This window comes from Rousettus aegyptiacus, unplaced genomic scaffold, assembly GCF_014176215.1.
Source record: "Rousettus aegyptiacus isolate mRouAeg1 unplaced genomic scaffold, mRouAeg1.p scaffold_m13_p_3, whole genome shotgun sequence".
Taxonomy (NCBI): Eukaryota; Metazoa; Chordata; class Mammalia; order Chiroptera; family Pteropodidae; genus Rousettus; species Rousettus aegyptiacus.
Genome location: NW_023416306.1, coordinates 108,975,113 through 108,998,452, shown reverse-complemented (window position 1 = coordinate 108,998,452; position 23,340 = coordinate 108,975,113). Strand labels below are relative to the sequence as shown.

General features: G+C 36.4%; 1 protein-coding gene and 2 pseudogenes across 1 annotated transcript in view; 2 read left to right on the top strand and 1 right to left on the bottom strand.

Moving 5' to 3' along the window:
• The window catches only part of AVEN (apoptosis and caspase activation inhibitor), a 150,602-nt gene that overhangs the window by 48,189 nt on the left and 79,073 nt on the right, over positions 1 to 23,340 (bottom strand). The window lies entirely within an intron of this gene.
• Positions 12,217 to 12,332, top strand: LOC118601528 (annotated as a pseudogene).
• LOC107518778 overlaps positions 22,853 to 23,340 on the top strand; it is a 31,198-nt pseudogene continuing 30,710 nt past the window's right edge.

Sequence of the window (23,340 nt, the reverse complement as noted above, 5' to 3'; positions counted from 1 at the left end):
GTTCCAAATAATACTAATTTTCAGCCAACCCGATAGTTGTTCTATTAATGAAGAAGATAACAGAGACAACCAAAACATCATTAATTTGGGACTGCATAGCACATTACAGAACATAAAAGGCTTTGAGCAGATTTACGTTCTTAATTATGTTTTGCTACATCTAATATTAAAATTACCTTGCAGTATTTCCTAAGTCTCATGGTGGGGTGACTAGCAATATACTGAGCGGGAAATGCAGCGAACCTGGAAATGAGATGTAACATGGTGGTAATTCTCTCACATACAAATTACCGTTAGTCATTAAACTTTATACGTTTCCTGTAAAACTAAAAATCAGCCCACTGAGGCATAATAAAATGATCAAGAATATAATTAGTCTTAGTTATACTGAGTGCTTTTCTCATAAAAGGCAAGAACACTCTCTCCTACCATTTCTAGAACACCAATGTAGACTTGAACGAATCAAAAAATATCCCTTGTTTTCGGTAAAAACATCTCAGTATCATCCGAGGGGCTCAGACGGAAACTCAGATCTACAGAAATCAATGAAGAGCGCTGGAAATGGTAAATATGTCAGTAAATATAAAAGACTACTTTTCTTCTCCTCCTTTAACGTCCTGAAAAAGACAACTGATGTTTAGCAAAAATGACAACACTGTAAGGTGGAGTCCATAGCATATGTAGAAGTAAACAACAGCATAAAGAGTAGAGAGGAGGTGAATGAAATTATACCTACATTTGAAGAGTGGAAATGAAATGTCAATTCTCCCTAAGTTAGTGTATAAATTAATGAAATCCCCCTCCCAAGAGAGCAATGAGCTCTTTCACAGTAGTTTTAACGGTCATCCTTTATAAAGTTTGAATGTAAAAATAAACACAGAAGAACAGCTAGGGACACACTGAAAAAAGAAGAACCATGAGAAATATTAAAACACATTTAAAAGCCTATCTGATTAAAACAGTATGTAGCACACATGAACAGAGATGCCAGTGGAATAGAAGTCTAGAATACACCCATATCTAGCATATAATAGATATCTCAAGCCACTGAGGCAAAGAGCCTTTTTTAATAAATAAGATCGGTATAACTGGACAGTTATTTAGAAGAAAGATAAAGCTAAATCCATTCCTCAAGCTAACTGGAAGAATAAACTCCAAATACATCAGAGATCTAAATGTAAAATATGAAACTCACCAAGTACTAGAAGAAAATACAGGTGAATTCCTCTTTAGCTATGATTTAAAATCCAAACATATATATATTTTTTAAAAAGAGTGGTAATTTGGCTACATAAAAATAAAAAGTTCTGCATAAGCCAAGTCAAAGACAAACTTGAGAGAAAATATATGCAACATAAAACAGAGAAAAAGGGTTAATTCAGAGGTAGAGACTATGCAAAGAGCTTTTCTGAATGGCAGAAAAACACGAATAAAAATCCTACAGGAAAAAAAAACAGGCAAAAATACATGAAAAGGCAATTCACGAAAAGATATTAAAATGGCCCTTAAAACATTAAAAGATATTCAACTTGACCCACAATAAGAGAAAAGCAAATTTGGATAATGAAATATTTTCCAGCCAAAAATTCAAAAGTTTGATAATAACTCTGTTGGCAAGGTTACTGGAAGACATTCATTCATAGCTGGTGGGAATGCAAAAGGACCACCTCTATGGAGGAGAATTGTCATTATCTAATAACGACATATGCATTTTCCCCTTGACCCAGAAATCTCATTTCTAGGAATATGCCCTGAAGATACCCCTCCAAAAGCATGAGAGTACAGATACACATGGTTATTCATTGCAGTACCACTTAAAAAGATTGAAAGCCACCTAAATGTCCAAGGACAGGAGACTAGCTGCATAAACTATTTTATATCCACACAACAGAGTACTAAGTAGCTATTAAAAAGAGCAAGAATCTCTATGAACTGATGTGATTTCCAGGAGATATAGTTAACTGAGTATAAAATAAGCAAAGTACAAAAAGAGTACTATATATAACATGCTACCTTTAAAAAATATAACATCTTTATTGAGATATAATTCACATACTATATAATTCACCTTTTAAAGTGCACAATTCAATGGTTTTTAGTACGTTTAGAGTTGTGCCACCACTACAATTTTAGGACATTGTCATGATCCCAGAAAGAAACCCTATGCCCATGAGCAGTCACTCCTCACTTGTCCCCAACCTCCCTAGCCGTAGGCAACCACGTATCTACTTTCTGTCTCTACAGATTAGCCTATTCTGGTCATAGAATGTGAGAAGGGGAAAATAAGAAAGCATATACAGGCCTATGCTTACAAAATGAAATATAAGAAGGATAATCTAGAAAACAGCAATGGAGGAGGTGAGATGGAAAAGATATTAGAGGCAGCAACACACCTCTGGGTGTGTCTTGTACAGTTTTAACTTCTGGTAGATGACAGTGTTTCTTTCATACATAATTAAATCAGTAAGGGTGGGTAGGTGAAGACATACCTAAAACCAAAACAAATATACTCCATATTTCAAGCAAACAGCCTAACCATACTGAAGGAGGGTGGGAGAGAGAAAGAGCTAATTCAAGAAATTTATAAATACCATATTTGAGTGTATACTCTAAATTACAGGGACAAAACAGCAAATAAATCCTGAACTCTTTCTAGGGTTGTTTTTTTGGAGTGGCAAATGGAGAAGCAGTTTGGAACCTATACTAGATGAATTACAGGACTGAGCAAATAAGTGAATGAGTTGATACTGCTGAGTGCCAGGGTTCTCACTGTGAGAGACAGAACATATGGTATGGAAGAGGGGAAGGCAAGAAAGAACCCTGGTGAGGAGAGACTGTAATTGAAACTACTGGTGCAAACTCAAGGTTAAGGTTACCAAACAAAAAAGTGTATATGCTCATGTGCATGTATTTATCAATGTATGTAATACACATACATACACGTTACATTTATTCCCTAGTTCTGGCCACCTAGCGAAGACACCCAGGAATAATGCATACATACATCTATTGCCCATATCTTGGTCTTAAAAACCATTAGAACTAAAAGGAACCACGGCTCCCTAGAGAAATGGCCAATTCCAGGGTTGGTCGGACAAAGCAGATACAAGATGAGTATGGAACATCTTGAACACCAGAAAGTAAGGAAGTATGCCCCTCCCCAAATGATGGGGCATGTCAAAAGTATAGAGGAGCCAGCTAAAGGGGCTTCCAACTGGCAAAATCCAGAATAATCCGAGATGTGCTATTAAATATAAAATATACACCACAGTTCAAATATTAGTACCCCTCTCCCAAGAAGTATGTAAAATATCTCAAGCTTTATATTAATTACATGGCAAAATTATAATATTTTGGATATATTTAAATAAAACATATTAACATTATTTGCACTTGTTTCTACTTTTCATAATATGGCTACTAGAAAATTAAAAATTATACATCCCATTTATTTATTGGTCAGTGCTACTATAGGTCACAAGAGACTAAAAACAGATCAACTTTTTTTTTTTTTTAAATGAGCTAAACTATAGTGTCTGGAATTACACTTGGGTGATAAAATAATTTTCAAAAACACAGGAAGTAGTTACAACAAATTCAGTACAGTGGTTACTAATAGCGGGAAAGGCCTTGTTGCGACTAGGACAGAACACAAGAAAGACTCCTGGTGCCTGAACTTTTATTTTTTGCACCCAGGTGTTGACTACAAGGGTATCTGCCTTCATTAAGCTATAAAATGTGTTTTATATGATTTCCTGTACCTATGTTTTATTGCACAATAAAATCAAACTGATAAGTCTAGCAACTTTTTTCTAAATCTTGTTAATAATTTAGACAACGAAAGTTGAACATTGCTATAATTTGTGTCAAAGAAAGTTTTATAACATTTAATGAAGCATGTTATACTTTCCCAGTCTTTTAAATTACAGCATCTTTTATATAAATTTTTTCTTATAAATTACATGGTTTCAAATGACTAAGAATTTCCTCGGTGTACAGAAAATTAATCCACCTTTTTAAATAGAGGCCAAAGCTACTGGCTTCTCATGATCAAATATGAAATAGCACATGCTTCTGTTTTTGTTTGCATTTTTAAGAAAATATCCTTATTAGTATCTGACCTAAATTTTCTTAGGAAAAGAGGACAACAAATTCCAGACTCCACTACAAACTTAAATAATGTCTAAAAATACTGGGTAATGGTAATATTATACACAAAAAGGAAATATAATAAGGTAAATCTAACGTAAGACAAAGTTGTTATTTCTCAAACAGTAGTTGTGCAACTTTGGTGTGTTTCAGGACCACCCAAGAAGCCTGTTTCACATAGAAATAAATGCCCAGGTCCTACCCCAAAGAGGTTACATCAGATTCTACAGGGTAGAGTCAAAATCTATGATATTTCACCGAAATCTCTGTGGAATATCAATTCCACGTACACAGAAAACAAGAAGGGTACGGGAATGGGCTACATGGAATACTGAGACCTACTTGGCAACACCTTAGAATCTGTGGCTCGGCGTACGACTACAGAAGGAAAAGACAGGCAAGCAAAGGCATTTAAATTCGATGTGTGGGATGCTACTTCCAAATATGTGAGACTCAATATATACACATTCTTCAACTGACAAAAGGATTTTGTTGAGCATATTTAGGTATTTAGTTACATTTCCTCAACTACTACAAAGTTCAAATAAGAGTAATTTCAAGGAAACGCTAAGGAGCTTCCCATCTAACAGGAGAATTAATCAGATTTATAATGAATGTTAGGTCAGTATCGCTTTCACAGAACACATTTAAACTTCCACTTCCTAGTCTGATTATACTCTCCTATCTCTTTGACATCTTCCCAATTCCCAATATACCTTTCTTAACCTCTTATTCCTTCCTACCATCCCCTACCTCTGGACCACATGACAATATGAGTTAACTCTCACTAGCACCCCTCATTATCTTCCACACTGGCCCAGTAAAACCCTAACCCTGGATTCATGATATTTCTGCTTCTAAATCCAACAGAGTGCTGGAGACAGCCATGACTTGCAAATATGTCTTACATTTTTTTAACCCATTTCCAATCTGCCCTGAGAATACTCACCAGAGGTGCCTGCAGCTGTAGAGTTTACCCCGAGATAACGCATGGATTACAGTCCTAACCTTACCCCCAAAGTTTGCCATGAAATATCTCGCTTTTATTATTATTTTCACATTGCTCTAGTATATCCATAGTCTTTAGAAACAAATGACATCATTCTACTTATAGCATTCTGTTTTTAGTGGCATTTCCATTTATAAAATATAATAATTCCCAATCACTGACAATGTCAAATCCTAGAAAACGTAGCATTCCTATGCTTGATGTTAACATGTTAACGTCGGTCTCGAGCACTGTTAGCTGAAAATTCATTTGATGAATCTGATTTATGTATATATTTCTGTTACATTAGGGTTAGAGACATGTTCTGTTTAGAAATAACTCCAAGAACAGTTTTTATATTTTATTTTCACATTGAAAACCAGATTTGCTTCAGCCTCAAAGAGGGTGTTTATGTAAAATTAAATTAATTCTGGCAGCGAGCTGCACTTTTTTTTTCTAAATGAGAAATGGGTTAAATTGTAAGATATGCAACACTAAATTTACCATTTTAACTATTTTTGTGGTCTATGAATACATTATAATTTAAAGACTGTATGAGCTTATAAATAACTTAACTGTCACTAGATATGTGGTATATAAATGAATTCGTTATTACTGTGCCCAAAGTGATGTTCTGGAGTAGAGACGAGTGAATTTTATCTTTGTTGGCTCAGAGTTGAGCTAAAGGTAGAATACTAATCCAAAAGAATCTTAAATATTGTGTTTAAAAACTTCAGTAAACACTGAGGAAAAAATGTGCAGTAAGATGGTAGTTCCCTACCATCTTAACCATTTTTAAATGTATAGTTCAGTAGTATTAAGCACTTTATATTGTTGTGCAACCAATCTCCAGAATTTTACAAAACTGAAACTCTATACCCATCATTAAACAGCTCCCCATCTTCTCCTCCCCCCAGGTCCTGGGCAACCACCATTCTACTTTCTATTTCTCTGAGCTGGACTAAAGACCTCGTGTAATTGGGATCATATGCTTATTCATGTCCGGCTCACTTCACTTGGTCTTATTATTTTTTGGTCAATACCTTATGTTGTTTCTTTTTATAGCAATCTCGCCCCTAAATATGATTTATATCTTAACCCTAGTACTATCATTTATCTCTTTTCTGATGATAAAAGTAATCCATGTTCAAGGCAGAATACTTGAAAAACAAAGAAAAAAGGTGTCGGTTCCTGAATTCCTACCACCTAAAGACAATAAACATTAGTGATGTTACAGTCTTAATAAGGTCCCTACTTATTATTTTATATATTTCTCTCTATATATATGGATGCAGAAAAAAATTTTAACAAACTGGTATTAAAACATGCATTCAGGATACGTTTTTCCTACTTTCATCAATCCTACTATTGATTTTTGTCCTTCTCCATGTCCTGTTTCCTTCATGTTTTAGGTCCACTCCTGCTTGCTCTTCCTGCCTTTAGATTTGTACTTCTAAGTCACATGACATATGTATATTCCACCAGAGTCTTCCTAATTTGCAAAGCACATTGTCACTCTTTGCTTAAAACCCCTGAAACGCCACTATGTAGAAAATAAAGTCTAATATCTTTAGGATACAACAGAGGGCACTGTTATCTGCTCCCTGCCTACCTCAGCCTGACCCCTACCTACCTTCCACTTTACACTCTAGTAACAGGCATGTCCCCCTCCATCTTCCAATATATGGGATACGTCTCACCTCCACGCCCTGGTTCTTGTCGTTCCTTCTCTCTAGAATGACTGTCCCTTATTCTTCATCTAGCTCACTCTCACACATTTTAAAATTAACCATCATCTCCCATCATACCTTTCCAGAAAGAGTCCCTTTGCCCACCCCAACCTAAATTAGTGGCCCACTTCTGATGACCACAATAGCCTGGACATTGCCCTGCTACTGGACTTACCACATGGGCTTCCCAGTGGCTCACTTGTGCAAACATCTGACTCACGAGACCGTGAGTGTGTGGTCAAGGGCTGCATCTGATTCATCTTTGGATCTCTAACATGACAGCAAGTACATAAAAGACAATGTTTGATGATTAATTTTCTAAATATACTTCCTCATTTTTCAGTTTTCGACAGCTAAATTTATGTTTGCCCTTGATAATATTTGAATGTTTTTCTATAAAGTCTCGCTTCAACACCACTTATTGTGACCATGAGGCTTAGGTTTTTTTAAAAAGTGACACTTCGCATTAAGATTCTTATTCTCTTTAGGCTACTGACAGAAGGAAGTGATTAGGTCCAACCTCCCTAGACATTAATTTCAAATCAAGGAACATGTACAGAACAGCTATTTCATGCCATGCTGACTCAGTGCTGACAAACCACTGCCTCTGTGAGCCAGTGCTGCCATCAAGCCATCAGAGAGCCCTACAGTGGGGGGCACATATTACAGGAGAGAGCAGCTGTTCATTTTTAAATAACTTTTTTCTAATTATAAAAGTAAAAAGAATTTTTCCAAAATTTCCGTAAGATACAGAAACCTAAAATTACCTATCCTTCAACCATACTGAGATAACCCCTCATTTTTTCATCGACTCATGTTGTTTAATTTTATCCAAATTGCACATATTTTAAGTATGCCATTTAAAATCAATATTAAATCACAAATGTGTCCAAAGTTACCATATAGTCTTCTGTGACCCAAATTTAAAGGCTGTATAATATTCCCTTTTATGGTTATCACACAATTTAACCATTCCAATATTGGCGGAAATTTAGATGGTTTCATGTTTTTCATTATAGATGATGATTCAATTAACTCCTCATGCATAAATCTTTATCTGATCCTCCACTTGATTGTGAGAGATTCAGAATAGTAAAGTTATTAGGGGAATAAACTTTTTTTTAATATCTAGAAACAGTGCTATAATGCTTTCTCTAAATGTTCTATCAATTTTACATTGCCATTAACTACAAAATAAGAATGCCTCTCACACTATACTATACCATCATCAATACTGATTATCTTCTCATTACTTGTTGATTTGATAGGAAAATGGCAATTTACTTTTAACTATTTAATCTGTATTTCTTTGATAAATATATGGAGACAACACTCAATCTCACTAGTTAATGGCCATCTCTATTCCTGTCATAGTTTTAAAATCTGACTCTTAAGAGACTAGTCAGAAGAATCTCAGTGAATTAATTCATCTGATAGCACCTATCCTCATCTCTAACCCTCCTTACCATGTTCTGCATTGAGTTGTTATTATTGAATATTTAAAAGCCTACAAAGTAATATTATAAGCACTGAGAAAGTCTCCACTTCCCCTACTTTTTGTCAGTTCTCCTTATCCAAGTGAATATGGATTCCATTATCCACATGTCTATTTCCTTCTCCTATTTATCACTCTATATCAGGTCTTTCCCCACCTCGCCCCCCAAAAAAGAAAAAAAAAGTCCCAAGTGTCTTACTTTGTACTTATGAAGTTGCTAGTTATTATCTTAAGAACTATGCCACCTTGTTAAGACTCTTGGATTTGGACAGCTTAATGGAGGGGAAACTTGTCCTGGACAGACAAGATCTCCTTCACAGAAAATCTGGTTTTGGAAATCAGTGTGCCCGGATAATGTGTCTTACATTGAGGTAGCATGAATTCCTCTGGCATCAGAACTCGTCTTCAAATGTCGTTGACATCTCTTGAAGGCATAACTAGCTTCCCCAAGTAACTTGACCTCTTTCAGACTGATTTTTAGTTTAGGACATTTAAAGAAAAACTAATGGCTTTAACTTTTCATATCAACAATGACAAAGAATCTTTATCTATGCAATAATTTTAGCAGGATGTACCTAATCTGTCTAGGATTACTTATGGTTTAAAAAATCTGGAATATTTGAATTTATGGAATATATCCCCTTGGAAAATATGTCATATAAATTGTGTAACTAATTATTAGTAAATTATTAGTAAAGCCAGATGTGGGATAAGATCTGATTTTGTGGATCTGATTTGACAATCTAATCATCTGTGTTGCCTCAAAGACCTTCTCTGAGCCACTTATTTCATGAAATGTGTTTTTTGCTTTATTTTTTGATACTTTAATGTTTTTCTTTTTTTTCCTTGTCCTGTGACCAAAGACATTTATAATTCCCAGTACAAAGATTCATCAAAGTTTTGTTAGGAATGAATGAGTGAATGAATGGTGAATTTACATCGCTTTCCAAGTATTTTAACCAGTATCATATATATGTTCAATAAACATCGATTTAAAAGAAATCTTATATTTTTGAGTTAACCTAAGAAGACATATTAAGAATACAAATTTTATACTATAATTAGTTTTTTTTTTTTTTACAAGAGTAAGGCAAACTTCCTTAAGTGGGGTGGGAAGCTAAAAAAATGAGATATAAGCTTGATAATTACCATTCTTTGTTCCATTTCAATGAAACAATCTTATTAGGCAGAAAAAAAAAATAAGTACTGTAAATTTTAGTCAAACACTGTTTTACCAGTTGAAGAAATACTTGGGAATTTACCCTATCCCTGAAATATGTGTTTAACTTTCATAATGTTAATAATGATATGTAACCTTACAATAATAATAGTTAAGCATAGGCATTGATGAAAAATAATCACAGTTACTTCATCTAAGCATCCTAAGTAGTTCATTCTGTGACTTCCAAATTCTAAGACGTACAATTGTGAGACCCTGCAATGTTACAAACATAGAGCAGACTGGCAAATTTATTTGGTAAAAGGCCAAAGAGTAAATATTTCAAGCTTTGTGGGTCGCACAGTGTCTCCTATAACTAAGCAACTCACTGTTAATAGTACAAGAGCACTCATAGGCTATAAGTAAATAAATGGGTGTGGTTGTGTTTCAATAAAACTTTATTTATAAAAGTAGGCAAATGGCCAGATTTGGTCCTTGGGTGGTAATTTGTTGATCCATAATATAGAGTATCTCCATCTCCACTAACCATTCACTGAATGCCCAAAGCATACAGAACACACAGAGGCCCAGGGGTATGGTCTGGCCTGTCCTCCAAAAAGTAACAAAAAGCTGCTCAGTATAATAAAGCAGCACATACTGAGCACAAATAAGATGAAATAAGGTTGGATTTAGATGAGTACAAAGAGGGGTGAAGTAGGGGTACTCCCAGGTAGGGAAAAAGGCCAAGTGAAAATGCAAAAAAAAATTTTAAGGTGATCATAAAAGTATGCCACAAATTTTAAGAGAAATTCAGGACAGGTGTGAGAGTTCAGGTTAGATGGCCAGCCAAGATCAGAGGCTATTAGATCTAACACAAGTCTAAAAAGTAGTGTTGTCCAGTAGAACTTTCTGCAGTGATCTGTCTTCTGTACCTGTACTGCCCAGGATCTAGTCGGCAGATTCAGTTCTTTTCAACATTTAGTCAGAATGGAAGTTCTTTCTGTTCAGTTAAGCAGTGGTACTACTATTAAAGAATGTTCCACAAATCTCACAATAAGCCACTACGACAAAGACAAGAACAAACTGGTTACTGAGTGTTGTCAATTCAAAGATTAGCCTCTACACAAGCCAGCTTGAAAGCTCTGGACATCTTACAGCTCATATCATGAAGGAAATTTAAGAGATGTTCCTAAACTGGACAATAGAAAGGAGGCCAGCAAGGTGAAAGTAGGGGATCAACCTCAAGCAGACAGGGCTGTTGAGTTGGCAGGGAAGGTGGCCCCAAAAGAATTCGACGTAGGGAGTACTGCAGCCAGCAAATCAAGGCTGAAGAATGCAGTTTGAGGACTAATAAACAGTACAGAAGTCTGAAGCTGAAATGAAGGAGAACAGTAAAACAGGCAGAGTGCTCACCAAGAAGCAACTGACTGGGGAGAGAGAAAACGGGCTCTTGGTGGGGCTTTAGAACCAGGGAGGTGGAGAATGGGATGCCTGACCCAGAATAATCAGTTATGTTCAGCATATAAAGTGTGCGTGTTTTACCACTTTCACACCCGAGTCTTAGTTGTTCTTTGACACATTGTGCTTCCAACAGACATTTTATTTCCTTCCAGGTCTTTATGTGGACTGTTAGTCACTGAGGCACAGTAATGTTAACCCAGAAGGTCTAAAGTCGTACTGGCAATGTCCTGACTTCTTATTTTGAGTGATGACTTCAAGAGAATTGCCCATACCTCATAGCTGCAGACTGTCGTTCAGCCGACAAGACTGGGGCCAACCCTTGGGCCAAAGACAAAAAACTGCATAGGACTGGTACTGATACCAGCCTTGTGAGCTGCCAAAGGAAAGGAAGCTAGTTCTCAAGGCTGCTAATTTTACAAATGCTTCAAGAACTCGTTGGATTTTTAATTGTTTAAACAAACCATGAAACTAAAGCAAGAATTCTCTGCCACTATTACAAAATTTTTTTTCAGCAAGCAATCTAAATCTGCACATGAAGTTTTTTAAAAGGCATTACTGTGACAAATTACTCTTTACTACCCTTTTCAAAGATAGATCGAAGCACCCGCTAACAAATGTCAATTTAATCTTACTGCTAAAGATTAGCAGCAGGTGACAAATGGGAAACACAGTGTCCCTAAATACACAGTGAAGCAGACCTGTTTAATCTTTACATATCTTAAAAAGGAAAATTTATTCAGAACAAATAGGAACAGAAGGTATTAAACTACGAGGGAAATGAATTAAAAGTATGCGATTACAAGATGATGAAAACAAGTATGCTCAGTTATAACTGGTATAACGACTGCTTAAAAAAAAAAAAATCCAGTCCTTTTTTCCTACATGCTACAAATCAATTGTCTGTTTGAGACCTACCAAAGGAGTCCTATAAATGCACCAGCATCTTAAGGAACAGATTAGGAAATTATTCTAACATGACACAATAAATCCCCGAGACAATAGAAAAAAATTAACAAATACTTTCCATCATTTTATAAATAGTCTTCTGCTCTCTTTCTCTCCTTATTGGTGGTTTCCTAATCTTTTAGGAGTGAACAGAGCTATGTCCCAAAGATGAGAAGATTTTTATTAGGGGAATAAAGATCTGGACATGGTTCCATAGTGTAGCAGTTAGCACGTCTGCTTTACACGTAGAAGGTCCTGGGTCCATTCCCCAGTGAAGCCACAGTCCATGGTCTATGGCCATGCCACCCTGAACAAGCCCGATGTCTGATCTCGGAAGCTAAACAGGGTTGGGCCTGGTTAGTACTTGAATGGGACACCACCTAGGAAGACCAGGTGCTGTAGGTATAAATTTAAAAAATTTAAAAAAATTTTAAAAACTGATTCAGGATAGGATCTTAACACCTAGCCACTTGAGGAAGTAAAACATGATACTAGTACTATTTTAGGTCCATCTGCAACCAAGAACCACTTTAATAATCCTTAAAGACAGTTTATTAACTAAATATTAATTTCAAGTCCGGTTGAAGCCACGTAAAAGTCAGGTTCTAGACATAGACTTTCTACAAAAAAATGTTAGCATGAATAAAATATGTGCAAATTATAATCCATAACTTTTCTCAAAGACTTTAAAATATTCCCTCTTTCACATGAAACTGCCTATAAATACTTTCTTGCTAAATGTAAAGTACTATCAGAATAGTCACTGGGGACCTAAAATTAAGATTATCATGTTAAATATGAAATTCTGAATAAAAAGTAATGTTATAATTTGAGAAACAATGAGAGCTGATTTCATGATAATCATGATATAACCATGATAGTCATGCTTTCACGATTTTAAACATACTGTTTTCTTCTCTAGGCAGATACCGTATTTTACTTGCATTATACCACTTACTCCTTAGAAAAAAATACAACTTGCAGTAGGTGCTTTTCTTTCAGAATGCCTACCAATAACAGCTGTGGTAATATAAACAATGAGTATATCATTTATAGTCTGAATCGTAAACCATTCTCTATTAAACAAAAATTAGCTTTCAAATACTGAAATTTAAATATTTAATTCCATTTATAGAATCATTTGTATGGGTTTATTTTTCAGTTTTCCAGTCAGCACATAACTATCAGATTAAGAGACCTTTTAAAACTTTTTAAAAATGTATTTGCAAAAAAGAAACTATGCTGAGTATTTCCACTAAATTCATTAAAATAGTATTACAGCAAAACAAAGTATTTGATTTTAAATATTTTATTTCATCTTTTTTTCTTAACAAAGAGCTTAGTCATTAGAATTCATGTAGTAGGCAGAATACAAGTGCTGATTGGTTAGAAAGATTTTTCTCACATCAAGAAGTATAGCTAATTTGAAGAGAAAAAATAACTCATCATAGTAAAAATAATCCCCCTAACAGAAAAGAGAGCGAGAGATGAGAAAGAATAAAACACCCAGAGTCTTCACACTCACTTAGATAGGATGGGTTCTGAGGTGGCATTGATTCCAGGGAAATAAATCACAATGAGGGGTATTATCCAGCATCTTACAAAGTGGTTAATAAGTACATCTGACTAGGTCAAGATGTAGATCACTAACAGTAGCATCAAGATAGTACAAACAAGCTACACCTACTGATGCAAATGAGCAGAAATCTGAATAAAAACAAGTTCTTAGAACCTTTAGTCCTGTGATATATGCTATTTAATAATATCTACCCAATTCAGCAAGTTTGTAACTACTATTTCCAAATCAATAAAATAGTTCGGAGTCTCCAATTCCACCAGTGGATACCCACATATTGAAAAGTTATACAGTAACCTTGTCAGTTTTATGTGTGTACACAAAAGACACAGTTACCAGGACAACTCTATGTATACTAATATTACAGTGAACACATTTTTGGAACATTACACCTATGAAGAAGTTAAACTGTAACAGGAATAATATGCAATTATGAAGGAAAATAATAAAGGTCTCCTTAAGCCAGAATTATTTTTCAATTGTGTCTTGACACATTAGTGATTTGTAATCAATTTAATGGGTATCAGCATTTTCAAAATGAAATAAACAGATTATATCGAAGACATTGCTTATAGTAAATTTAAGATTTACTTCATGAATCTTTTATGTCTGGTATGTGTGGGGAAGTGTTAGTAATATAAAGTATATTTCTTACTTGACTCCTGTTCAAAATAGTTTGAAAACCACTGCCTCACACATTGCTATTGCAAGACAGAACATGATTAATCGGTGCTTACGATGAAGGGAAACCTGGAAGAATCATGCTCCTTCTCATAGCCTGGCAGCTCCAGAATCACAAAGATCACCACCTATTCTTCTAACACACCTAGCAATTGTCAGAACCAGCTGGGTGTCCTCCAATTCATCCAGCTCACCTCTGACACTATCTATTCAGAGAGAGCATCAGGTTCCATAGGTATGGGGCTCAGTCACACAAGAAGGTCCTCCGCTTCAGATGCCAATCACAAATCCAGGTTGTTACCTGTGCTTCTGGCCGACCAACTATAAATCAGATTCCCACAACCCCCTTCCTTGGGTTCGATTAATTTGCTAGAGTAGCTCACAGAACTCAGGAAACCAGTTTACTGATTGGATTACCGGTTTATTACAAAAGATGTATGTAACTCTGGAACAGCCAGATAAAAAAGATGTATAGAGCAAGGTACAGGGAAAGGGCATGAAGCTTTCATGTTCTCTGAGCATGCCTCTCTCTGAATCTTCACATGTTCACCAACCAAGAAGCTCTCTGAACTCTGTCCTCTTGGATTTTTATTGTGGCTTCATTATATAAGCGTGATTCATTAAATCACTGGCCACTGGCAATTGATTCAACCTCTAGCCAGAGGTCAGGGGGATGGGGCTGAAAGTTCTAGCCTTCTAATCTCAAGGTTGGTTCTCCCTGCACCAGCCCCTACCTTAGGAAATCACCTCATTAACATAACAAAAGACACTTTTATGGCTCTCATCACTTAGGAAATTCCAGGGTTTTAGCAGCTGTGCCAGAAATGAAGACAAAGACCAAATATATATATTTCTTATCATAAATCCCAATAATACCACAACCACCCTGTCTCTTGGGAAAGGAATGGAGCATATTCCAAAGAGAGCCCTTATCTCTCTCGGTTGTACACACTGCTAGAGGTTAATGGTCTTTCGGAAGGAGGAACAAGGATGTGAAGCTCTGAGGTAATATGGTTAGACGTGATCTGTCCAGCTTCATGTGCGGATGCAGTGAAGCCCTGCTGTGGATTTTGGCCCGTGTACCCAGAAGAACCAAGCAGCACTCAGTGAATTAAGAATCAGAGGTTGTTTATTTACGGCGGCTCAGAGGAGTCACTCTCCAGAGTCTGAGCTCTGAACAAAGGCAGGCAGGTAGATTTATACATTGATTACTTCCACGTACTTGGCATTTTGTTTCACGTGTGTGTGCGGGAAAGGTAGGGTTCTAGGGAGAGGAGTTTGGGAAAGTTCCTCCAGGACAGGGTAGTCATCTTAGATTTCTTTATGTTTCCCATATCAGCCCCAGATTAGATTTCTTCATGTTTCCCATATCAGCAGGGCATATGACAACTATGTAGTGGCTAATAACAAAAGCCTCAGTATTTCAATAATCATTACAAGATGGGGAGCTATGACAGAAGAACATGATACAAAAGAACATTCTGTCCATATCTTTATCAAATGGCTATAACTCTGGCAAGTCCAAAATGAAGAATGAAAAGTGAATTTTTTTTTCAACTGTAAGGTTCAGTCAGTTAAATACTTTTCCCCACAGATGCACCCCATTCCACAGTCATAGTGATGAGATGTTGCCTATGACGCAGTCACTTTCTAGCATGACTACATCACACATTAACACTGGCTGCAATGGAGGTCTCGGTGAGAAACTACTTTAAAAGCTCAAAGTAAGGAATCAAAAAGAAGTTCGCTACAACAAAATATGTAGAGTCAAAACACTACTTCTTTTAGGGTTAAGGCATCTAAAAGAAAATCTTTATTCTAGAAGAATGGAATGGCTCTGCCTCCAAAATAACTTCAGAAATTTAAACTTGCTAAGATACTTATGAGAAATGACTTCTCTTTTCTAAAGAAAATTAATCATAAAACAGACCTAATACAATGATGTATATGCAATTCTGTTAAATGTGTATGGCCAACATATTTTATGACTACACATAACTTTAAACATAACTTTTAACTTTAAACTCCCTCGCAATGTCAGAAAGTTCTAAAAATATTTAAAAGAGAAAGTGAAGCCTCATTCAAAATGTTACTTGAATTAAAAAAAAAAAAAATCACCAAGTCAGTTAATAAGTCATTTCCACTTGCACTGAAGATTTGGAGCACAAATTATTTAGACAGATAAACCAGCATAGATTGCACTTATTAAACATATTTAAAATTAAAAATCAGCATCAGCAAAAAGAAAGAACAAACCCTTAATTGTAAAAGATTGGTTTAAGAAAAGAAACTTGCATTGCGAAAAAAAAAAAATTATTTTCTCAATGCAGAGGCTCAATCTATTGTTTAGCAAAAATACCTAATAAAATTAAAATAACATGTCTAAAAAGATCTTCAGGAAGTAGATTTCAAACAATTATTTTAGGAACCCCCCAAAAATAGGAAATAATTCAAAGTGAGAGTGTGGAAGAATCACAATGTGTTATCTATCCCCAGGTTGGTTTTATTTTGTTGTTGTTGTTGTTGTTTTTTATATTTATCTACCTCAAAATAACCTTTGACAGCCATTGGAAGCAACTAGCTCCCTTCACTGAAACCTCCTTGTTAAATCAACTCTCAGCAGCATACTAAAGAGGCTGTCTTTAGTATACTTTAATACTAAAGCATATTAAAAAGGATGTATGTCTACTTGGTAAATGGAGATACTTAACTCTTTGCATTGTGCAGTCAATATACTACAGAAACAATCTGTATATGCTGTATTTATTGACAAAAGAAAAACTCTGAAGTGTCATAAATTAACTTACAGCTGCCAGAGAGAGAGAGAGAGAAACACTGAAGTTAACCAACTAATAGCTGTGGGCCTAAGGCAATAGTACTCACATTCTTGAATGTACACTGAAACTCTGCATCAACTTCTAGGTGGCTGTCTAAAATAAAATGGCCACCCACCAGATGCCACAGCATCCTGCTTATGATAAACTTTCTGGACTGTTCCCGACAACCAGTCAAAAAGGATACTACGCGCCTACCCTATAACTGCCCCTGCTTCATCTTTTCCAGCTCTTCTTATCTAGAGCCTATGTAAACCCTTTCAAAACAGCTTACATCTTCCTTCCCCACATTCATTGTATAAAAAGAGCTCCGTCGGCTCCAGGACAACAGACATGCTTGTCACCTACATCTGGCCCTGCTGCTGATGTTTGGACTGTATGTCCCAGGACCTGGTCCTTTTCTCGGCTAGCACATGTCACAATAAACCCTTTCTTTTAGAATAACTGCTAACCTAAAGGTCTTTTATTTAACATTAGCTGTCTGCGACCTGGAAGAGGGCTCCCACCAAAACCAACTGCGTAAGCATCTTTACCTCAGACTGCCAGCCTCCAGAACTATGAGAAATAAATTTCTGTTGTTATAAGCCACCCAATTTATGGTACTTTGTTATAATAGTCCAACCAAACTAAAACAGATTGACAAAAAAATATTCTGAGATGTTCTAAATTAAAATTACTATGGCTGGAGAGTCGGAGAAAGAGACAGAACAGTTAGCCTGTTAGTAGCGGTGGACCAGCTCTGACAAAAGACTGCTCTCATTCCTGTGTATCTGTAGGAATTTAGGATTAGCTTCCAGGGGGCTATTTCCATGATTGTCCAAAAAGACAGAAGCCAGGGCCACTGAACCCCGGGACATAGTTAGTGTCTCCACTTCTTACTTACACAGGAATTTACCAATCTGCTAATCCACAGGAGCGGACACTTCTTCCTGTGGACTCTGCTACATTGATCCCAGACCTGGCCCCATTTCACCTTCTCCCATCCCCTTTGTCTATAGCTAATGTAGATTCTTTCAAAATGACTTACATCTTTCTCTCTACTACCTGATGTATTAAAAAAACACTAACAAAACTCCAGGACGATGGACATGTTGTCTTTTCTACCTTGCCAGGCTGCTGGTGGTTTAGACTCCATGCCCCAAGACTGGTCTTTTTTGCTAGCAATGGCCTAATAAAGCCTATTTAAAAAAAAAAAAAAAAAAAAAAAGACTTTTAGCATAAAAGCTAACTTGTTTGTTGTTAACCAGATGAAGACAAATTTATTAATTTTTTTATTTTATAATTTGTTCATTTTGAGTCCTATCCAAAAAAAAAAAAAAAATACTTATCCAATTCAGTCTCTCACATAACATCTAGTTAAAATGTGTATGCCGTCTGTGGGATTTTTATCTCTCTGGCTGACCATATGGATCCAGGCTCATTTGGACCATACATCCTGTGACCTACAACAAAACTAGCTCTAGTAATTTCTAATCCATCTTTCCACAATTTGTTCTACAGAATATTATTAGCCTTACAGGAATACCATAAATGTTTCAGAAATGCTATACCTCATTCTTGAGCAATTCATAATGAACACGCAAATATTAAAGGCTCTGAGAAGCCCTAGCATAAAGAAATCGGATTTATATTGTTTAATCTAGAATTTCTCAATCCACATAACTACAAAACCCTTCCTTCAGAGAATATCTATTAACACCCTGTAAAATTAGAGCTCTAGGAAGCCGCTTTGAAAGGCCCTCACTTAAACATAATGTGTCCAAAATGTGACAATATTTAATTCACACATTGCTAAACTGAAACTGATCTTTTTGTTGTTTTGCTTGACAGTCTGTATTACTCAAAAATCATTTACAAATTTCTAAATATAAAATGAATTTTCCAACATCCAACCGTTCAAGGTTAAACAAAGAGTAAGGCTGTCCCCTGACACAAACACCTGAAACATATCAACCAATGAATATGGTCAAGTGTGAAAGAAACCATCACCAGTTCTCTGGTTGAAGTATATAAGTCACCGTTACCCTGTCAGATTGTCATTGATATCTGTTCCTGCCTGGTTGTTTTAATTTTGGTAACTGTATATAGTTTACATTATAGAATAAAACAGAACTTTCAAACAAGAAGTAAATACAGCCAAAATGAGAACAATTTAAAAGACCAGCAGAAGATCTAAAAACAAAAAAATGGATGTCTTAAGACATACTCTGTAAAAGGAGAAAACCTATTTTAAAAAGACAGACACTAATGGGACAACAGGCTTAGTCTCGGCATTCATATTGAAAATACAAATCACCTATATTAAGATTGACTTAGATTCGCACAAGATGAGGCGATATTTGCATAAAGTACATTTTGCTAGCTATCTATACACTTCAGTTTTTCAGCATTTGCTCGCTTGACAGTAAGTGTTCTGTCTTCCTTCTAGCCACGTCAAAGAAAAAGAAAATAAGGGAACAGCCTACCCTATATCACCATCATCAAAAACTTCTGGTCCTGGTAGATTAGCTAAGAAAATGGTGCTTATCAAGTAGTCTTTTAAATCCACTCTAGGGATTTTGTAACACAAATCATTATAGCATTTTAAAACTCACGGTCAGATCTTGATGAAAATCATAATAAAAATATTAAACCTGTATTTAGTAAATAAACTTAGTTACCACATCCAATTACAGCTATTAATAAATACAAAGAAAAAAAAGCACTGAATATGAGCTCACAATGTCAGATTCTATAGTTGTATAATTATGAAATCATATTTTTTACATTAATGCATACTGTTCTTGCTGTCAATTGACTTTACCATCCTCCTTCAAGCTCCCATTGAAGTATCACTTTCAGGAAGTCTTCACTCTGATATTAATGCCTATGGTACTAAGTGTTTAAAGATGAAATTGTACTCTGTAACACACTGCTTTGGGAAGATGTTCGTTTTCTTCCTGGATGTGCATGAATTCTTCTCAACCAGATTATCCTGAGGATTTCTTTTATAATTCAGGGCTTCTCTAATGTTAGAGGATCTACCACAAAATGAAAATTTATTTGAAGTCTTTATTTAACCTTTAAAATTCATTTGAAATGTAAGATCCAACACTATAGTTTACATTTGTTTTAAAATAAAAAGAGATGTTTTAGTGTTGGCGAAGATGTGGAGAAATTGGAGCCCTTGTGCACTATTGGTGGAATTGTAAAATGTGACCACAATGGAACACAGTACAGAAATCCCTCAAAAATATTAAAAAATAAAATTACCACATGTTCTAGCAACCGTATTCTGGGTATATATCCAAAATAATTGCAAGCAGAGTCTCAAAGAAATATTTGCGCACCCATGCTCATAGCAACATTATTCGCTATAGCCAAGAGGTAGAAGTAACCCAAATGTCTATTAACAGATGAATGGATAAATAAAATGTAACATATACATATAATGGAATATATTCAGCATTAAGAAGAAAGAAAATCCTGTCATATGCTGCAACATAGATGAATGCTGAGGATGTTACGCTAAGTAAAATAACACAGTTGTAAAAAGACACAATGCATGATTTTAATTATATGAGGTATCTAAAGCAGTCAAATTCAAAGAAATAAAAGGTAGAATGGTGGTTACCAGGGCATGGAGGAAGGGGGATTAGGAGGGTTGTATTTTAATGAGTATAAAGTTTCATATTTGTAAAATGAATAAGTTCTAGAGATCTGTTGCCCGACAATGTGAATATACTTAACACTACTGAACTATAAACTTAAAAATGATTAAGATGGTAAATTTTATGTTATGTGGGGGGGGGGGGGGTTAACCACAATTTCAAAAAATGTTTTTAATCACTTCATTTATACCAAATCTTCAGGTAAAACTGATGTGATGTTTACTGAGCACACACAGACACCTACTGAATGAAGCTGCCTAAACCCCATGCAGCCCTGAAGGTGGCTCTCAGGACAAAACCTGCTTCTCTCACATCCTCTGCTCAATTCAGCACTTATTAAGGCACTGCACTGTGGGAACCACAAGAGACTATTAACATTAATTAGGTCATGACCGCTGGTCATGAGCAGGTCAGAGGAACCCACTGCACCTAGCTCAGTGCTGGGAACCTATTATATGGCCAGGAACCAATAAATTGACCAGATCTGCAGTTCTCCTCAATTAACTGCTACACTGTAGGAGAAAAGTGGGATTTCTCTAGACCATAGTTTTCTCTAGACAATTCCCATAACGGTAAGCACAAAGAACAGTATACTCACATGTGGAAGGGAAATCAATATAAATTTTTTTAAAACATTTAATTAACCAAAAGTTCTTTGTTAAAAGAGAAACAACTGAAGTTAAAATGACAAAGGCCCTTCCATTAAGGCAGATCTACAGAGCGCCTGTAAGGTGCTTATTAGCATAGCAGGGCCAGATTCTCCATAGCAACAGGAGCAAAAGTCGTCCAATGCAAAAGAAAAGTGCAACCCAGTATGACAGAAAATTCATGGCTGAGACAACTTTAACGAAATGCACTGGTACAAATTCCAACATTTTATCTATCAGACCAATTGAATTCGGTTCTGGGGAATGTTTCGTAATGACACCACATGGAGCTATCCCCTAAGTAGTAATCATCCATGTTACTTTCCGGGAGGCCTTTCTGTATATTGCAGTGTCAATTTTGTCATAAATCCTAGTACTTCATCTCTGGGTATGACCACAAGAGACACTTAGTCTACAAGAACAAGCTCACTTTCCTTAATAATGGTGTATTGGTGGGTTATGTTACCACAGAAACAGCTTCACCTCCAAGGTAATCTGATTAAATGGACATTATGGGGAAAGCTGCTTTTCTCCATCCTCAGTGTCTCATCTGAGGCCTTCATCATTTCCGAATTACTGCAAAAGCCTCCTACCTGCTCTCCCTTCCTCTAGTCCCACGTGCCTCAAACCCATCTTAATTTACACTCAGAATTCATCTTTCTAAATTCCAAAACTTATCATGGCACTCCCCTGCTTAAACCCTTCAGTAGCTCACAAAGCCTTCAGGATCTCTGACATAGAATAGGAGGTTCTTGACGATTTAGTCCCTGAGAGACACACTTTTTAAAACCCCTTATTTTAAAATAATTTCAAACTTACAGAAACGTTGAAAGAACAATAAAAAGAACCCATCCTTTTCATCCATATGCACCACTTATTAACTCTTAAGACACAATCTCAGTGACAGCAGGAACTATATATTTTATTCATAGTGCCTGGCAGAGTAGATATTTAATAAATTCATGGAAGAAATTAATCTGTAAGCAAATGAACTCGGAATAAAGGACCCAACTTCTGCTTAGAGAAAGTGGACTGCATACAAATGCCACCTCTATTTCCTTTTAAACTCTCACTTAAGTAACTGTTAAAGATATTTTTTAAGCCTAAATCCAAAAGGACAGAGAGAAGAGATGACAACAGCCAAATCTGGGGAGGAAATTGACCTGGCAGCCCTAATCATGTGAACTTAGGAAAGGCAGCCCAGAAGACAGGCTTAAGAAGGGAGGCACTGGTATCCGAATGTGTGGGTACATGGATGGCTACAAAGAGGAACACTGGCTGAAGAATTCCTAGTCCAGTTAGACTCCCTAGCTTTCTTGCCCAATATGACAACACAATCACATAACCAACCTTCTCCTCCAATGCCAGCAGAAAAATTTCTCCAGAGAAATTCATTCAACTGGAAGCAAACAATTACTCTGAGCCTGGCTTAGTCCCAGGTGCCCCAAAACTGAGGGACCAAAGCTAAGGCCCTGCGATCCTGGAGCTTCTGTTCTGGGGTGAAGCAAGTAAGTGAATCTGTAACAGATCTCATGTGATGGCTGCTGTGGAGCAAGGAGAAGCAGGACAGGGGACAGGGAGTGTGGTGTGGTTCTTGCTACAGAGCAAAAACCTGAAAGAAAGGAGAAGTACAGATATCCAGGGGAAAACTATTCCAGACACAGGGGTTTACTCAGACCTCGAGGTGGAAGCACACTCGGTAGGCAAACAGCTGACATGGTGGGATAGATGAGGATGTAGAGGCGCATGGTGTCTGAGATGGAGGTAGGGGCCAGATGACAGAAGGATCCACTGAAGCAAAGATTCCCCTCCTGGGCTGCACACTGGAATCACCTGGAGAGCTTTAGAAAACTTAACGTGAGTCCCACCCCAGATCTGAATTTTGATTAGTATGGGGTGTGGCTGGTTGTATTTTCAAAATCTCTACAGGTGGTTTTATTGAGCAGATGAGGTTAGAACCCCAGAACTGGAAGAAATCTAGACTCGGGATGCTAGGTATACATGGGGGATGAAATGGAGGGGCTC